This window comes from Ursus arctos, unplaced genomic scaffold, assembly GCF_023065955.2.
Source record: "Ursus arctos isolate Adak ecotype North America unplaced genomic scaffold, UrsArc2.0 scaffold_48, whole genome shotgun sequence".
Taxonomy (NCBI): domain Eukaryota; kingdom Metazoa; phylum Chordata; class Mammalia; order Carnivora; family Ursidae; genus Ursus; species Ursus arctos.
In genome coordinates, this window is record NW_026623065.1 from 689655 (window position 1) to 708912 (window position 19258).

A 19258-nucleotide genomic window follows, 5' to 3' on the forward strand; every position below is an offset into this window, starting at 1 on the left:
GGAACACACCCCTGAGCCTCACTCTCCTGTGTGCAGAGGGGCCCGGGACACCTAACTCCTCAGGGTGGGCAGGAAGTCTGGCGAAGACACGCGTGAGGACGCGGGCCAGGCCCCGGCCCACTGCGGGGCGCGACTGCGCGGGTTCCGGCCCTGGGGCTGGGCTGCAGGGCGGCGGGCTAGGGCGGCCCTGCAAAGGGGCCGCGTCCGGGCTGTGCGGGGCAGGGCAGCGGGTGGGAGGGCTTCCCCGAGATCGGTCCAACCCCGCCGGCCCAGAGTGCCGCTGGTGGGAGCCCCGGGACCTCAGTTCGGCGGGCCGCCCCTCCCGGCCCCCGCCGAGGCTTCCCCGGACTCGGCCACCACACGCGCGCTCAGTCCCTCGCAGTCCTGAATGCCCGGCGCGACTGTCCGGCGCGGTCTCGGGAGCGTAGCCCTGTGGCTTGCTGGGCATGCGCGGAGCGCCGGGCGCATGCCCGGTCCTGGGGAGGGGGGGAGGGCGGAAGCTCGGCGCGGGGACGCGGCCGGGCGCGCGCCGTGGCGGTGAAGCCCGCCTCAGCCGGTCGCCGCGCATGCGCGACCTGCGCCGACGCAGCACGCCCTGAGGGCGCTATCCCGCCGCCGCCGCCGCCAGCCCGCCGCCGCCGCCGCCAGCCCGCCGCCTCCGCCGCCAGTCCGCCGCCGCCGCCGCCGCCGCAGGGACCGCTGTGCGCCCGCGGCGTGAGGCGTGGGAGGGAGCACCGCCTGTCGGTTCGCGGCGCCGCCTCGGAGTGGTCTGCCCTCGCCTCCCGGCGCCCCGCGCGGTTCGAGTGAGTGCGGGCCTGGGGAGGGGGCCGGGACGCGGGCGGGCGGGCGGGCCGGCTCCTGGAGCTGGGGGTTGGCAGGGCCTAGCGGGGCCAACCAGCCGGTCCGCGCGGCGGATATGGCGGAGACGGGCCCCTCCCGCGCGGGGCTCGGGAGGCCGAGGATGTGGGGAGGCCGGAGAAGTGGGGAGGACGAGGGAGGGGCCCCGGGAGGACGGCGCTGTGGGGAGGACCGGGGCGCGGGCGGGTCGGGAGATGTGGGGCGGACTGGGGGGTCTCCGGGAGGACGGGGGGGACACGAGAGGCCAGGGAAGGGGGAGGAGAGGGCGGGTTCTGGGAGAACGGCGCTGGGTGGAGGACGGACTTGTGGGGAGGTCGGTGGGCTCTGGCAGGCCTGGGGACGAGGGGAGGCCGGGGGCTCGGGTAAACGGGGAGGTTTGGGGGACATGAGAAGGCCTGGGGGTGTTCGTGAAAGATGGGGAGGTTGGTGGATTCGGGGGTCTCGGAGAGACGGAGGGGCTCGAGGCCGGAGCGCACAGGGAGGCCGGGGGCTTGGGGAGGCCAGCAGGCTTCCTTGGGAGCCGGCCAATTGCCTCAAAAACAAAAGGGGGGAGAGAGGAAGGAGGAGGAAGAGGGAAATCCTTGGGGACCTGGAGGGGGGGCGGGGGAATAGCCCTGACCCTATATGGGGACTCACTGGCCCTCAGGGAAGGGCGTGCTTCGCACCCGGGTCCGCGCGGGCTCCTTCCCCGCAGCTGGCGCGCAACTTGCTGTGGCCCTGTGGTTTTCGGGGCGAAAGCCCTGGAGACCTCGTTGATTCATTGTGCCTCCAAGTTTACCTCTTCCCAACCCAGCCCCCAGCTCTGCTTCTGGCTTAGGTGGAAGAAGGACTTGCTGTTTCTTTCTCTCTCCTTTCCTTTCTTTTCTCAGGAGGAGGAGTGAGTGTGTGTGTGTGTGTGTGTGTGTGTGTGTGTTACTTGGTTTTATTTAATTGGAGGATTTAGCTTAATGCACTAAGGGTAAAAAGAAATTTTTTTTAAGTCATTTCAACAGTGTCTCATTCTTGCATAGTTAGCCTGCAGCTGGGTTTTTGGCAGTGAGACTAAGATAATAGTAATGTAGTAATTGTGGGAACTGGTTGAAATACATTCAAGCTGAAGGCGGTGTAAGGATTTGGGGATCTGTACTTAAGACGACCAACGCTGGGATTCTTAGGTAGAATGTTGGGATTTTCTCTTCTTCAAAAGGAGTAATTCTAAAGTACTAGAAAGCAGGTGTCCTGATACCCAAGCCGGCACTCTTTTCATATTACGCAATGCGTACAATGTCAAGCAAGTGTCATCAGGTCTTGGGTTCCATATCCATTAGTGATAGCCAGACTATTAAAGTTCTGTAAGCCCCTGGTGAACTTTTCATCTTTTGGGGAGAATGAGGATATAGGAGAAATATTTGTTTTCTCAGGTGTGAAAAAAAGTTGTAACTCTTTAAAGGCAAGCAAGGCCCATATGTCCTTGAATTTTAGTTCTCCGGAAGGATAGCAGGTATGTGTAGTAGATACTCAGTAACCAAATAAATGCAAAAAAATAAAAAAAAACCTTTGCTTTTGTGTATACCCTTGTAGCAGGCGTTGTACTGGACTCTGCAGGGTGATAACTGGATGAGAAATGATCCTCTCCAAAGGTCTTTGCAGCCGAGGGAGGGAGACAGAGAAGTCAGTCAGTGATGATGGTACAGTGGGTAAGTCCTGTGATAGAGGTGTGCCCAGGGCATTATGACGGGTACTCATCTTTCTTCAGTCCCCCACATTCTTAACCCTTTTTATACCTATTGTTATTTCCCCTCTACCCCAGACCTATTTTCCCCATACCTTCCAGTAGCCTCTTAGTAATTTTTCTTCATGGTCATACAGACTCATCTCTTCTTCACATTTGATTTCTGGCTTACAGTTTCCTGGAGATCTCCGTTCTCTTCTTTTCTGAGCTGCTTGCTCCTTCGGTCTTTTATTGTGTTGTCCCTGGATGTTCCTTTGTTCTCATCGTTTGGCTTTTGTCCAGAGTTGGATTTTATGTTTGTGGCAACTCTTGTCTTTGTCTTTCTTCACTGACTTCTTCCTTTTGGTGGCGTTAATTACTTTAAAAAGATAGTACAGTGTTTTTGGACAAGTTGAAGACAGCCTTCAGCATGCCCTCCTCTTGAGCAACACTGCTCCGGCTTGGACTTGTTTCCCTCTCTCCTGGTGCACAGCCACCATTCTGGAATCTCCCTTCATCGTCGTCCTGGGGATTCCCTTATCCCTTCTAATGGAAGCTCACGCCTTGCTCATTTTTTGTTGATGCTCGTGTTTTGGTGGAAGACTTTCTCCAGGGGCTTTCTGACATAGGATGCTTAGGAGGCAAACCTTTTGGGACCATGCATGATTGAAACTTGATTGATGGTTTCGCTGGGTATAGAGTTCTGTATTGGAATTCATTTTTGTTCATAAATTCAAAGATTGCTCCATTGCCTTCTTGTTTTCATGTTACTGTTTTAGAATTCAGAAGCTATTCTCATTTTTCCTTCGTACTAAACTTTTACCCCCCTCCCATCTTTAGAAGCTTGTAGGAGTTTTACAATTTGTCCAAGTCTTTTGAAATATCGTGATGGTGTACCTTGTGTGGTCGGTTTTCATCCACTGTGCTGCATATTCAGCGGGTCCCTTCATTCTGGTAACTGGGAGTTTTCAGTTCTGGGAATACTCTTTGGCATTACTGTGCTGAGGTTTTCTCTCTTGCTTTTCCTTATTTTGTTTTTCTGGAAGTCTTATTATCCGGAACTTGGCTGTCCTGGGCAAAGGTTGTAATTATCTTAATACCTTTTTCTTCTTCTTCTTCTTCCTTCCTTTGCTCCTCCTTTTCTGCCTTTTTTTTGGGGGGGGGGTCTCTTTATTCTCTGTTCAGGGAGATGACTTCAGTTTGACTTAACCTTTTCTTTAGTTTATTATTTCTGATTTCAGAAAGGTTCTTTAGATTTCCAAGGGCTCTTTTTCTATTTTTCTAGGAGAACATCCTGTTTTTCTTTATTGATTGCAGTGTTGTCTTACCTCTATATTATTGATAGTTTGTATAGTCTCTGTTTCTTTTAGGTTGTTTCCTTCCTTCTCCTGTCTGACGTGGTGGGGCCCTTTGACTTTTACATCAGGGTATTCTGGGTGGGCCATGTGTTGAGGGTCCCCAGGGTTAGTATCTTTAGATCTGTCTTTTGGAGCTGATCAGATTCCCCAGAAATATTCTCCAGTCTCTTTCCGGCACAATTCTGACTTCAGAATCTGGAAGCCAGCGGTGTGCGTGTGTGGTCTGTTGTAGGAGAGCTGGAGAATTCACTGTTCACTGTATATACGGTCATTAAGTCCAGCTCTGTTCAGTGCAGCTGGGCAGGGTGACTTCAGTCCATAGACGCCTCTACTTTTCCGGGGAATGCCCCCTCCCATCTTCTTTCAGAGTGAGGGGGCGTCACGTTGTGCCTGGCGTTGAGGTTCTGGTTTCAGCTTCCATGGCCTTCCCCGGCTCCTCTGTATTTGAGGCTATGCCTTCTTTACCCCCGTTCTGTCTACACTGCTGCTGCCACTTCTGGTCTTCTAGGACACTGCTGTGCAAGTGGAAGTGGTTCCCGTGTGTTCCACTGCTGAATTAGGACCTGGCTTTCTTGGGCCTGCTGCCTCCTTTACTCTACTTCAGTCTTTTATAGTTTCTGTCTCCTCCAAGTTTCTTCTTTTTACTTTTTTGTTTGGGTCTCAATCTTCCATGTTAGAAGATTTCCTCAGTACTTCAAAAATCTTGGCTTTTTTCTCCTTTCAGTTCTCCCTGTGCTGTTTCAAACATTTTTTAAAAAGATTTTATTTATTTACTTATTTGAGGGAGTGAGTGTGTGCACACGGGAGAGAGCAGAGAGCACAAACGGGGAGGGGCAGAGGGAGAGGGAGAAGCAGACTCCCTGTTGAGCAGGGAGCCTGACCTGGGGCTCCATCCCAGGACCCTGGGATCATGACCTGAGCTGAAGGCAGATGCTTAACAGACTGAGCCACCCTGGCACCCCTGTTTAGAACATTTTTAAAAAATATCTCTGTAGTATAGTTTTGATGGAAGGCAGTGGAACAGATGTCTATACTCTGTCATTGTATCGTGCACTTATTAGCCAACCACACCCTGTTAATTTATGATTTTTGATATGTTTGAATAGTTTCCAGTTGCTTCACATGTATTTCTTTTTTTTTTTTTTTTTTAAGATTTTATTTATTTATTTGACAGAGAGAGACAGCCAGTGAGAGAGGAAACACAGGCAGGGGGAGTGGGAGAGGAAAAAGCAGGCTCCCAGCATAGGAGCCTGATGTGGGGCTCGATCCCAGGACTCTGGGATCACGCCCTGAGCCGAGGGCACACGCTTAACGACTGAGCCACCCAGGTGCTCCTTCCTGTGTGTTTCTTAAGTAGAAATAGGTTTGAAGACAGGGACGTGGTGCCCTCTTCTCACCCCTCATCCCAGGCGTTGCCCAGTAGGCTTGCATGGGAGGTGATGGAACTGGCTGAGGGGTGAGTTCAGTAGAGCTTCAAGAAGTGAAAGGAAGGGGGTTTTAATGCGCATGTTGTCTCTCCTTGTCAGGTTCTCTGAGGACTATGGAAAGAGGAAAGAGAAACCGGGAGCATTTCCTTTAAACCCACGTTTGATTTCTTCACAGAGTTACCGTGGCCTTCAGAACTGTGAGTATAATTCTCTTGCTACATTTGTGTTTTGGTTTTTCCTTTTGTTTTGATTTTTCTTTCATCTGTCTTAAGGTTTCTTTGACATATACTAGAAACAAATAAAAGCTAGTTGATTTTGCAGAGTAGGTGAGGGAAGAAATATTAGTTGTTTAGTGCCTTTTATGTGTGGAGAGAGGCAGGCAGGATGACAGTCCTGTCCCTGATAGTTGTGACAGTAGCAGCATGTGCCCTAGAAGAGTGGCCCAACAGGGTCAGCACTGGGCCATCCAGCTCCTAGGTGAGTCTCTGGCAGTAATCCCCTGAATGAGGCTACCCTTTGCCCCTGTTTCACATTTGCATAACTCAAACAGAGGTTAAAGGTTACTAAGTTAGTAAAAAGCAAAGCTGGGATTCAGACTCAGTCTGGCTTTGGAGCCTGTGCTTTTTACTTGTGTTTTATTCTTATGGGCTCTGGATTCAGATGTTGGCTTGGCTGCTTACTTACTAACTTCACTAACTACCGAAACCTAGTTTTCTCTCCATGCGAACTCTTCACTGACTACTTAAACCTAGCCCTTTCCTCTGACAAAGGGTGCTCTCCCAGGGTTGTGGTGAAGATGCCATAAGAAATGTGAAATGTGCTCAGCATTCACAAATGTTAGCAATTGCTATTTGGTGGCAGTTCCCCCACTTTAATGAGAGGAAAACTAAGCCCCAGAGATTGGGTTATTTGTGATTTGTTAATTTGTAACCTTGGCACTTGTGCTGCACTCCACAGTTGGGAGGTTATAGAATTGAGATTCTATTCCAGTTTGTCTTATTTCCAAAGACTGCTCTTTCTGGTAGGCCTAGTGGTAAATCGAGGACAGATCGTTGATAGAAGATTCATCAATCTGTCTTGTGGTATTAGCATTGGTAAGATTTTCGCAATACATTGCTTTGGTGTAAAAGCCCCATAAACTTAGACTTCATGGATTCAGAATTCAGAATCATTTATAATTACGTTGAATTTGACTTTGGCATTGTGTTTGTCTTAGGTGTCCAAGGGGCAGGACCCTGGATTGTTTTTCCATTTCCTTCTGGGGGTCAGTTCACTTTCCTCCTTTGTTCTCTTTTCTCCCCCAAACCCACTTTTGTTTCTGCCAGGATTAGGTATTAGGGAAGGGAAGGAAAATTGTGTCACGAAGTTTCAGTTTCCAAGTAAGGCCTGCAAGTCTTGCTCCTTTTCTCTGATTCCTTCTACCCTTTCTTGGCTATGAGAGGCACCTGTTCTGTGTGCTGTGCCAGGTGTGACTCTGCTGTCTTTTGGAGAAGGCCATGCCCAGCTGTTTACATCCCTTGTCTCCTCCCCAGCCTCCCTGCACATTTCGATGTTTCTTCCTGTAACAGTGGGCTATATTTATTGGGTACAAGTCTGTTTCTGCATCTTTAAGGGCAAAGATTTTGTTATTTCGTTTCTGCATGTTTTCTGCTTGACCCATGGGTAGTTTTCACTAAAGGCTGGATGAAGTAGTGTTTAATGCTTGCCACAAAATAAGTTCTCTTTTCTTAGTGGATCCAAACAAGAGGGAGAATATCAAGTATAACTTTTCATCAGCATTAGCTATTAAAAATCGTTCGTCATGTAGAGCCCAAGACAGTTTCATATTTAGCAGAAATTACACAAAATTTTTCTTCTTAATGTGATGTGCAGCGGAACGAAGGCCTGACAGGGAACTGAGAGCCCCGTTCTTGGCTCACTGGAACTTTGAGCACCGGGATATAATCTGCTGCTTCTAGTTTGGCGCTCCCCTCCCCTCCACCCCTGTTTGAAAATATGTAAACCCAGGAAAATAACCTTATAACCAGTGTTTCTATAATTGTTTCCCCCAATTCTGGACAACTGGTGAGGCCACACGAGTAAGCCTGGCTTTGTACAGCATCGACTTAATGGTGTTCCTCTGAGATCCGGGGCCCTTGATGTACCTGAGGGCCCTGGTCCACTTGAGCCCCTGCAGGATGGATCAGGTTCTTGGTTCTTGATTTGTTTTGGGGTGTTGCATTCTTAAGGCAGAACTTGGGATGGAGGTGTTTTACAATCAGAATTCTAGGAAAGCAAAGTAACGTTTTGAAGGAGTTGAATTGCTGGGATATGTATGGAGATTATTTTCAGGGTTAATGGGGTGTGGGGAGGCAGTAGACAGAAAGGAAGGTTGCCCGGAGACCCATCTGAAACCCCCCCATTTGATGAATAAAGATAGGTTATTTAGTGTCAGGGCAGCTAAGAACAATTGACATAGATTGAACTGTGAGGTTCTGGGGCTGTTTGTCGAAACAAAGAGTTGCTAGGGTAAGGCGGTGCTGGCTGTCGGCTCCGGAGGGCAGCTGTCCCTCCCTCAGTGTTGAGCCCTGAGATTCGGCTGAGGTTTGAAAGGCTAGTGTGTTGGGAATAGACACTGGTGGTGGGGGTTGGACGGTGGGGGAGAGTAGAGGACAACCAGGAGGTTATCGGCACGCTGTTCAGGGAACCAGGTGAGCAGCAGCGGAGGCTGGGATTGGAGCAGGAAAACTGGAGGTGGTGAGAAGCAGTTGGGCCTTGGATGTATTTCAAAGGTAGAAGCAGTAGGATTTGCTGACAGATTGGATAAGGGGTGTGAGGACAAAGGGAGGAGTTGAGTTGACTAGAAGGCTCTTGGCCTGGGCAACTAGATGGGGGGAAGGCTGTGGGTGGAACTTGGTTTAGAGGGCCAGATGGGGAGCTCACTGTAGGCATTTTAAGTTTGTGATTCTGTTAGGGATCCAAGTAGAGATGTCATGTAGGCAGTTGTAAATAGGCATTTGGAGCTTGGAAGAGAAGTCTGAGCTGGAAGTGGCCATGAAAACGCAGTGACGGTCTGTGGTCACCGAGGGAGTGAGCACAGAGAAGACAAGCAAGCCTGAGCCTCGGGTCACTCTGCCATCGAGTGCTCAAGGACGAACATGAGCAGTGTTTGGCACAGAGCAGGTGTGAAGAAGACCACAAGCACTGGCACCATGGGAAGAAGGGAAGAAGTGTCCAGGAGGAGGATGTGATCAACTCTCTGAAGTGTCAGGAAAGGTCATGATGAGGACTGAGGTTTGGCCTTCGGGTTTGGCGACTTGGAGGACACTCTGGCAAGTGCTCGGTGCAGTGTGGGGGCGTGGTCAGAATGAAAGCCCGCCTGGACGGTGGTGTGAAGGGGGAGAGGGTAGTGAGACAGATTGCATCTGGGTGACTTAGGTCCAGGGTGTACGGTCATCCTCACACTTACTCACCGTCTGGGTGCTGAGCAACGCAGCCGGGTCCCTGAGGTCCGTGGTGGTGTCTTCATGTCACGGGCGGGGAAAGGTCAGGTTCAGAGCTTACAGTAGCTTTCTCAAGAGTACGGAGCCGGCAGGCTGATGCCAGGTCTCAGGCCATGCACGCTGTCCTCAGCTGCCCTGCGTCCTGAGGGTGGAGAGACACTGTTGAAGGGGGAAGGGGGTAGTGTGGTTGAAAAGTTGTAGGAAAACGCTTATGTCCTGCTGGAAGTGCTTCTGTTAGAGAATCTGTTTCTTTTTCTTACTTAGAAATTTCACTTCTATCAGAGGGTGGTAGGTGCATGTGTTCAAAAGTAAAACAGTGTTGAATGGTTCATGCAGAACCCAGCGGGCTCCTGTCCTGCCTCCACCATCCGCCTCCCAGAGCTGCCTGGAATCCTGCTTATCTGTTTCTTGTAGCATTTCTGTCCACGGTTCCCAGCAATATCTATGTAGAGGCAGGGCCATCGATGCGTCACTTTTAGACAAAGTTACATTTTGAACTCCCATCTTCCCCCACATAGTTGTAGCACAATTTTTGTTTAGAACCATAATTTGGCGAACTGTTTTGACTTTGTTAATGTTGCTCACTATTGAGCTGGTGAATGTAGCATGATTATATTCCCTTTTAGTTCCACTTTTTGTTTTCCTGTTTTCTTGAGCTTAACAGTTGCCACTTTTTTTTTTTTTTCTGTTTGCTTGATATTCTTAAGAGTTCTCACTCTCCCTGACAGTAAGGCCTCTTAATAAAATTTGCCATCTGCTCATGTGTATTCCTTCTGTCTTCACCCCCAGGGACATCTGTTTTCTTGCATGCTGGACAGGTTACTCTCCCATGGTAGCAGGGTTGAGGTGCGTAGGGCAGATCCTGCAGGAGCAGGCGAGACCGGGTAGAGAATCCTGATGGGGAAGACAGTGATGGGGAGATCAGAGGGAGGGGGACGGTGTCCTCCTGAGGGAGCAGGTCCGGGCATGGTGAGTGGGGCTCGTGGTAGTTGGGGAAAGGAATTCCAGGTGGAGAAGGTGAGAAAAAGCAGAGCGGGACGAGATCGGTTACTTTTTGTTAACCTACAAAGCCTGTATTGTGGCGCCTCGCTAGGTGGTACATGTTAACTTAGTTACTGACTCTTCCTTTAAGACCTTTAAATAGATTTCCATGGAAAATGTGACATTCAGATCGTTAAACATCTGTCATAAATTTTTTATTTTTTGAAAGATTTTATCTTTTAAGTAATCTGTACACCCAGTGTGGGGCTCAAACTTACAACCCCGAGGTCAGGAGTCGTACACTCTACTGACTGAGCCAGCCAGGGGCCCCCGTCATAAATTTTAATATTTTCTTAAAACCTGCGCATAGGATATATCAAGACACTTAAATCCAAGAGATCATCTTAAACTGTTGATTCCATGTATTCGTTCATGGCAAAATCTTTATGGACTATCCCGTCACTGAGGCGGCCCAGCCAGTCATCGTGCAGGCGTGACCAGTGCAGCCCCCCGCTGCGGTCGTCAGGCGGGAGCAGGATGAGCGACCACAGGACGTTTCAGAGGCTGCTCTGTGTCTAGCTGGATGCGCAGGATGGTGTGCAGGGAGGCCGCGGTGTCGCAGAGGCGGGCAAGCGCAGCCCTGTCTCCGTGGCTCAGTTAGGGAGGCCCGTCGCGAACTCGGGAACGAGTTGGTGCAGAACCAAGAGTGAGTGGATTGGCTTCTTTTGAAAAGAAGCATCGCGCAGTTTGAAATGCTGAGGCAGGATTATAGGAAATAAAGTCCGTAAGTGCCTTTCAGGACTGCCAACTGCAGGGCACCTTTTACGTAAATGTGCTGCACCTTTTATGTGGGTGCCTGGCTATTCTCCTGGACGGTCAGGAGCCTGTGTTTAGTTCAGTGGGTCCGCCGTGTCCAAATGTTACCTGCTTCCTGAAGCTTCTGCTTTATGCTCCAGGCTTTGCGCAGGACACCCTTTATCTTGCCAATAGTAGTTACGTTTGTGATTCAGGAATTCTACGTGAGGGAAGTCGTCAGAATTGTGATACCTGCCGTTTATGTGTGTCATTCATCGTGTGTTTTGAGTTGTGTGTAGTGTTTATAATAACAAGGTAGTGATTACTGCCCCCACGCTGCAGAGGAGAGCCCGGAGCCAGATACCAGTCAGCCCGAGGCTCCACGTGGTGGTGGCAGGCTCTCCTGTTCCTTTACATGAAAGCTTAGCCCTTGCTCTGAAGTGCACGTGGTGCTCCTGTGTGCGGGCTCTGCCTGTGATAGAGAGGGGGAGGGCTGCCGCCCACTGAGCGGTCTGCAGACCCTCAGTATTGTCACGTGCCAGCCGTGCTTCCGCCACGTCGGGATGCGTTGTCACTAGTGTTGCCAACCATTGCACGTGGTTCCCCGTCATTGGTGTTTCTGCTCATACTGAAGAAAGATTATGGATTCATCCCATACTTGTAAAAATGGGAAAATACGTCTGTTTCTGACCCTAGTAGTAGGCAGGCAGCTTTTCCTGTGATTCTTACACTCTGACTAAGGGGGAGAGAGGATGTTTCTTTCTTTCTACCTGCTTTGGCATATCGTTGCTATCTGCCAGGGGGGAGGGGCAAGTGGGGCGTTGGGAGTGGCGATGGCAAGGAAACATGTTAGATTTGTGTCTCCTGCTCATGAATTCTAAGTGCTTTAACAAAATAGACAAACTTTCCATCATTTCTTCTTTGATAAACTGTCTATTAAAAGGATAGGTGTCTCAGCAAAAAATTCAACTGGAAAAATGGTGAGAAGCTTTGAGTAGATACTTCATCCATTTCCTGTAGATAACAACATGCACACAAAAAGACTCTCCCCATCATCCCTCATTAGGGAAGTGCCCGTGACAGCCGCAGTGGGTAGCGCTGCAGTCCTGTGAGAATGCCTCCCATTCCCACAAAACAAGGCAGCAGAAGGGGACAGTGCCCAGGTGCAGGGCTGTGGGACAGCTAGAACTACAACGTGCTTTGCTGGTGGGGATGCAAAGGGTTATAACCACTTTGAAAAAGTAGTGTGGCAGTTTCTTATAAACTTGAATATATACTTCTCATACGATCCAGCAGTCCTACATGAAGGCCTTTACCCAAGAGACATGCAAATTTATCTCTACACAAAGGCCTGCATATGATTGCTTATAGCAGCTTTATTCCTATTTACCGAAGATGGAGAACAACTCGGAGGTCCGTCAGGTGGGAAATGCGTGAACAGGTTGCGGTGCACCTGTGCGGTGGGGCAGTCCTTGTACAGCAACACAGAGGTACTGACTGCTGACATCCTCAGCAAAACAGGAGCGCGTCCAGAGCGTTCTGTTACGGGCAAACACAGAGCTCTGTACAACTGTGGTTCCCCCCTGATAACATTCGGATAAAGGCAAAACTATGGGAACAGATTGGATCAGTGGTTGCCGGGGGCTGAGGCTAGGGGAGGAGAGGACTGAGTACAGGAGGGCGTGAGGGTGCTTCGTGGGTGATGGAAGTAGGCCATGTCTGCCCTGTGATGGTGGTCATACACTGACTGTGTCAGTCAGAACCCAGCGAACAGTGTTTTACTGTATGTAAATTTTACCTCAATAAGCCAAACCCAAAAAAAGGTGGATGACTTATGTATATACACACGTAGGTATTACACACACACACAGGCACACACATTTATACCCACGCTTGAGCTCCCTTTTTCTTTCCAGTGGATTAAATTTAATTTTTCTGGATTAGGTATCCTGAAAGTTTAAATGAAATAGATTGTAGCACAGACACTTTGTGAAAACAGAGGATCTTGGAGTCTTTGGTTGATTTTTACATTCTTATTCACGACCTGAAGGCTTTATAATGTGGTTTGTTTTTGTATAACATGGTTATGTAGTATGGATGTCACGTAATTAGCATAAATAAAAGATGTTTTATCAGTTAAATTATTTTAAGATTCCTTCCATGTTGTTCAGGCTCTTGTAGCTGTGGAGAAAAATAGTTTTACTAGCTTTAAAAATTAATAAATGTTTTCTTTGATTCATGACAAACTTAATTATACAGTCTTCAGCTCTGTCTTTAATCAGCTGTAATTGTAGGGTATGATTATATTTCAAACCGCTAGACCTAAGAATGTACACAGAAAATAATACAAGTTAGCTTCACCAAACGTAAGGCTTCATTGTAGTTGCGAGTCAGGTCTCTTCACAGTATGTAAGAGGGTCGCTTGTTATTAGTATGTGGTGCTTTGCGATGCCCTGCAGAGCAGTTGTTCAGCATTTTTTCCTAATAAACCCTTCTTAGCAAAGCCACAACAGTGGGCAGGGAGGGGGATTAGAGTGGAAAGTTGTGTATTTACTTTTCATTTAAAAATCAAAATCTGACTATAGACAATAAGAAGGCCATTCATTTAAATGATGAGGTCTTCATTATTTTGCGATCAGAGGATATTGCCGTGTGTGGTTATAATGGAATCTGATACAGTAAGATGCAGTGTAAGAGGCCCTTCCTGAGCTGCTTTATGTTTGCTTATCCCGTGCGCTGCTCTGGGGGCTGGGGGCTGGCTTCACTGTCTCTGGTAACCTTGTCCTCTGAATGGTCATCACGTAGTCAATATGCACTAACGGCCTCCGTGACCGTTGTGTTTGGGAACAGAAGGAGTAGGCTGTTCTGCCTTGCGTTTGTTCTCGTCTGACTGTCCCTGTGTTTTGCTGTGGGAATCTGTGCGCTGACTGGTTTTGAGGGTTTGGCCCCTGCTGGGATGCTTCTTACAACTGGCGACCTTTCCAGCTGCTGTCCGCCAGGTGGCTGTCCTGCTGCAGTTGTCACCGTGCCGCCGCAGGGGCGCTGTGTGGGTCCCAGTGTGAGTGGTGTGTGCCGCTGGACAGTCCGCCCGCGTGGAGGGATGTCTGCGAACAGCTTACAGTGTGACTCGCTGTTCCACTGAGAAGTTGTATTTGTAGAATAGAAGAAAAACGGATGTGGAGCATGAAGTTTGAAAAGTGTTTAACCGTGTTTGTTTTCTCTTGTGGTTCAAAAGGGTACTTAACGGGTCATCTTAAACAAAATGTACTAAAAGATATTAAACTCCTTTGGGGTTTTTCTGGATGACTCAGGATCCTCAGTACGAACACCTGTCATTTTCAGCGTGTGGTGGCCCCGCTTCTGCTATTTTCCTCAATATCAGGCTGTGTGGCGGGCAGCCTCTGAACACCCTTCTACCACCCTTTCTAATTTGCTACTCCTTGTTTTTGTTGTTGTTGTTGTTTGTTTTGTTTTAAAATGAAGCCTTGTGTGTTTTTCTGGAAAAGTTGTAAGTAGTATAGGCAACTTCCAAATACCCTTTCACCTAGATTGACCAGTTGTTAACATTTTGTGACATTTGCCTGCATGGCCCCCTCCCCCCACCTCTGGATATAGAAGTACACGTGGCACATTTATTTTCACACACTGGAAGAGAGTAAGTTGCATACTTCATGCCCTTTACTCTTAGATACTTCAGGAAGTATTTACCAAGAACAAGGACTTTTGGGGCGCCTGGGTGGCTCAGCCATTAAGCGTCTGCCTTCGGCTCAGGTGATGATCCCAGGGTCTAGGGATCGAGCCCTGCATCGGGCTCTCTGCTCTGCTGGGAGCCTGCTTCTCCCCTCACACTCCCCCTGCTTGTGTTCTCTCTCTCGCTCTCTCTGTCAAATAAATAAATAAAATCTTAAAAAAAAAAGAACAAGGACTTTTTACATAGCCCAAAATAATCAGTATAGTTATCAAATTGGCAAATTTAACATGGGCCACTCTGTAGTTTACAGTCCATATTCACAGTTGCTCTGTTAATTACAGTAGTTTTCCCCCATACAGGACCCAGTCTAGAATTACATGTGGTATTTATTGATGTTTCTATGGTCTTTTTAGTCTGGATATGTTTCTCAGCCTTTCTCCATCATGGAGACTGTTCTAATTGTTTTGTAGGTCTTTCTTCCGTTTGGGTTCCTGTGATGTTTTCTCATGATTAAACTCAGATTACGCATTTTGGGGGCCAGGCTATCAGAGAAGTGGTGCTGTGCCTTTCTCAGGGCATCATATCATTTCTCATATCCATTATTCGTCTCAGGATGGCACATGATGCCGGCTTGTTCTGTTATTGGTGAGGTTAACATCTAGGAATTTGTGGGGCTGCAGATTCTTGGACCCTACTCCTGACCTGCTAAGTCAGAAACTTAGGGCTTGAGTCTATGTTTTTAACAAGCCCGAAAAATGATTTTGATGTATTCTAAAATTTGAGAATTACTGATCTCAGGTGATCAAGTTAGGGCGGCATCTGCCTAGTGTCTGCTCTCTAAAATTAGCGTTTATCCTTTGTAATGAATGAGGAAATCTGTAGGGAAATATTTGAGGCTCTGTGACGTTTTGAGCTTTTAAACTGATCGTTTGGCGCCCCCACGGATGATTCTTGCTTGAACTAGTTATTACTAGGTAGTCGTGCAGTGGGGACGCTGTTCTTCTCACCTGTCAGCTGGCATTCTCCCTTAAGGAGAGTTTCCCCTCCTTTGTTGACTCACTCAGTTGTTCACCCAGTAGTACTTCACGGATTCTTGTTTGATTCAGGGGCTTATAGTCCTTAACTCTCATTCATTTTGATGCTGGAATGCCCCCTGATTTGGTTTTCCAAATCATCTCCTGTGTTGTTTTGACACGTCCCCATTCTTTTCTGAGCACGACCTTCCTTTTGGCACAGTAAGATACTCCCAGCATTTCCTGTAGTTTCTCTGCCCCTGTGGTGCAATCAGCTATTTCTCCAAGATTCCCTGGTTCCTTTTGGTGGGAGATGGAATTTAGAGGCCGGGATCTGAGTGGGAGGTGTGCTCCTTTGCTGCCAGCTATTACTGCTTCCCAGCGCTTCCTGTGTGTGTGCACGTGCTTGTGCAGCTCTGCTCCAGATGCAAACATCTTGTTGTGTTCGTAGGAGCCGACGAGTCTCCGATCAGTTTCATTGGCTTCCAGTTGATGCATTTTCTTCCCTTCTCTTCTCTTTCTTTCGCAGTCTCACATGCACCTTTCTACTTCGATGGTTAGTCAAAGGTTGGAGTAGAATGTATTCTCAGATTTGGGGGTTTATCTTGGGGTTCCCCTGCTTCCAGCATCCCTCCTTTACATATCAGTTGGTCCTCCAGCCCCCATTTCTTTCTTCTGAGACCTCACACCAGTAAGACTTTTGCTTTCTGCCAGTAGAGCTCGCCCTGGGTTGGGAAGCACGTTTAGTCAGAGGAGCAGCAAACTGGCAGATGTCCTGGGGTAACTCCATTGTTCAGGGGAGAGCCTTCAACTCTGGTGTGTGCTTCTGGGCTTCCTGGGTTGTCCTGCCTATGCGCATTTCACTGTCTGCCAGGGATTTGGGCAGTGTATTTATATTCAGCCTTGGAGCTCAGCATTTTGCAGCCCTCTTGTTTCCAAAATTTCCCCCTTAAATTTATAGCCAGTGTGCTGCGCATTAAGGTGGTACGGTAGGGCTGCAGTCCTGCCCTCCCAGAGTTGGGGCTCACAGTATTGCCAGGCAGGAAAGTGACAAACACTCCCTGGTTTGTACCAGATGCAGGGACAGTTATGACAGTAACTTCTTCTCAAGTGCTTGCCTGCCTTTGGTCATTTTCCAGTTCCTTCAGATGGTTGGTTTTAGTGATTTTGTCTGATTTTTATAATGATCTATGGAAGAAATTGCTCCATTGTCTTCATGTAACCATTACGGAAGGCTCACTCTCCCTTTTGTCTTATTCTTTTCCTCTGAAATCTAGCTTCATCTTTATTTTTGTACCCAACGTTTCATTATGGTAATTTTCAAACAAATGGCAAAGTTGTAAAAATTTATGGTTAACATCCATAGACTTCTCAATCCCCTGGATTTTACCTATCATGTGTTTTTATTCTTGCTTTCTCACGTAAATAACCAATTATCCATTTCTCCATATAGTAATCCATTTTATTTTTTAGGCTGTATTTCAAAGTGCGGATATCAGTATACCTCACCCTATGTGTTTCAGCGTGCATATTGTTTACTAGATAGAGTTCATTGTTTGTTTAGCGTATTTTTCTTTCAGTGTAAAATTTCTATACCAGCTGCACATAACTCAAGTATACATTCACTGAACTGTGGCAAACGCATCCACCTTTGCAACCCAAACACTTATTGAGACATAGACCATTATCATTTCCCCCAAAGGTTCCTTCGTGTCCTTAGTATTCACAGTCCCTGCCGCAACCCCTGCTGCCATTCTCACCCTGACCCCTGACAACTGCTGCGTTCGCCCCCTCAGTTCAGTTCTGCCTGCCCAGGGGTTTCCTGTCAACAGAATCATACCGTGTACATGGTGTACGAGGCTTGTTTTAGCATAGTGTTGCTGAGCTTATCCATGTTGTTAGTGTATCTGTAATTCATTCCTTTTTAAATTATTATTTTTGGGGGGAGGGCAGAGGGAGAGAGAGAATTTTTTTTTTTTAAAGATTTTATTTATCCATTTGACAGAGAGAGAGGAGAGGGAGTGCACAGGCAGGGGGAGCAGCAGAGGCAGAGAGAGAAGGCTCCCTGCTGAGCAGGGAGCCCAACTCAGGACTCGATCCCAGGACCCTGGGATCATGACCTGAGCTGAAGACAGACGCTTAACCGACTGAGCCACTCAGGGGCCCCGGAGAGAGAGAACCTTAAGCAGGCTCCACACTCAGTATGAGGCCGTGTGGGGTTCGATCCCATGACCCTGGGATCACAACCTGAGCCGAAACTAAGAGTTGGATGCTCAACCAACTGGGCCACCCAGGCTCCCCCTTGTCCTTTTAATCACAGAGTTGTGTTACGTTGTATGAGTCTGTCATATCTTGTTTATCCGTTCCTTTCTTGATAAACAGTTTTATTTTTGAAAGAAACTTTTGCTGGATGTGTAGAATTCTAGGTTGATGGTTTTTTTCTTTCAGCATGCTAAACATACTGTCATTATCTTCTCATCTTTGTGCAGATTTCTGAAACTCATTTTCTACAACTTTTCCATCTCTGATACTCTACCTTGCAAATTTGAGCCACTCAGCTTCCCAAAACTTGGAAGTTTTCTCACCTTAACTCCCTGAGGCTGCTGCGCCGTGCTTGGATTCCCTTCCTGTGCCCTGCGCCACGGTGGTTCCCAGCTGAACAGAGAGGGGACGGTGGGGCTCACAGGCCTGTGCCGCTCACTGTCTCCAGATCTGAAAAAAATAGTTTCATGGATTTTTACCGTTTTTCTATTTGTTTACCATGGCGGGGTGGGGGTGGGGGGCATCGTTTTCCGTACCAGTTACTCCTGCACGTCTGAAGTGGATGTCCCTAAGTCAATGCTTTTTAATGGAAAGCAGTTCGTATGCTCTATTTCTAAATTTCCTGGAAAATATTGTGAAAGAAATTTACTTGTTTTAATTTTTTTTTTAAAGATTTTATTTATTTATTTGACACAGAGAGAGACAGCCAATGAGAGAGGGAACACAAGCAGGGGGGGTGGGAGAGGAAGAAGCAGGTCCCCAGTGGAGCAGGGAGCCCAATGCGGGGCTCGATCCCAGGACCCTCAGATCAAGCCCTGGGCTGAAGGCAGACGCATAATGACTGAGCCACCCAGGTGCCCCTACTCGTTTTAATGTTGATTTAGCTACCGATTTTACGATCTAGAAAATCTCAGGTTGGTTTCCATTTTGACAGAGGGGAACCTGTATTTTGGGCAGACTTTCATTTTAGTTATTTTGTTATTAAACTGGCTTAGGGTAATTGGTTTATTCTGCATCGTATTTAATGGAAAGTAGCATTTCTTGCCTGCCTTAGCAAATGCTGTCCGGTTTGTCATGAACATAACAGTTAATCCCAACTCCAGGAAAAGCCTGTTTGTTCCGGTCTCTTGCCCACCCTGTTGGTGCAGTGTTAGTGTCTCTGAGCCGCAAGGATAGCTGGGCCTGGTAACACGTGAACATGAATAGGAGGAAACGTGCGAGGATCTAGTCACTCATTCTGCACGTAGCTGAGCTCCTGCAGTGACCCAGGCCCCGTACAGAGGTACTGTTCCTTTTTTCCTCTGATCTTTCAGATGATTGGTTGGAGATTGGGAATTGTTTCTGGCTTTTCTCCTAGTTTTTGATATAAATTTTAGTACCTAAGTCTATGCCTTTAAAAAATACCTTTGTTAATTTGTGAAATTGAGATTATCATTAATAGTTAATGCTAAAACTGTGAGTATTAATCAAAATAATTTTTTATGATATAAATCTTTTATGAAACGACATACCATAAAATGAGTGTGTACGTACCTCGTCGTTTTTACCTACTAGCGATGGCTGCTTTGAAATAGAAAGCCCAGTAGAGTAATGGTGTTTGGGTGTGCGACATAAGTTAGGACCTACTCGAGAATGAGGGACTGACGGTGATTTCTGGGCCCCATGGCTAGACTAGTACTTGAAACTTAATGGGGAAGGATT

General features: G+C 47.8%; 1 protein-coding gene across 4 annotated transcripts in view; it reads left to right on the plus strand.

Annotated features, from left to right (window-relative positions):
* The first annotated feature begins 657 nt into the window (after nt 1–657).
* LOC125282195 (ral guanine nucleotide dissociation stimulator-like) overlaps nt 658–19258 on the plus strand; it is a 102468-nt gene continuing 83867 nt past the window's right edge. Inside the window, exons 1-2 of one of the 4 annotated variants that reach the window (XM_057306952.1) lie at nt 658–803; nt 5433–5530. The gene's annotated coding sequence lies outside the window, so the exon portion shown is untranslated. The remainder of the gene's footprint in view (nt 804–5432; nt 5531–19258) is intronic. The other 3 variants (XM_057306951.1, XM_057306950.1, XM_057306943.1) reach the window with 3 other exon arrangements.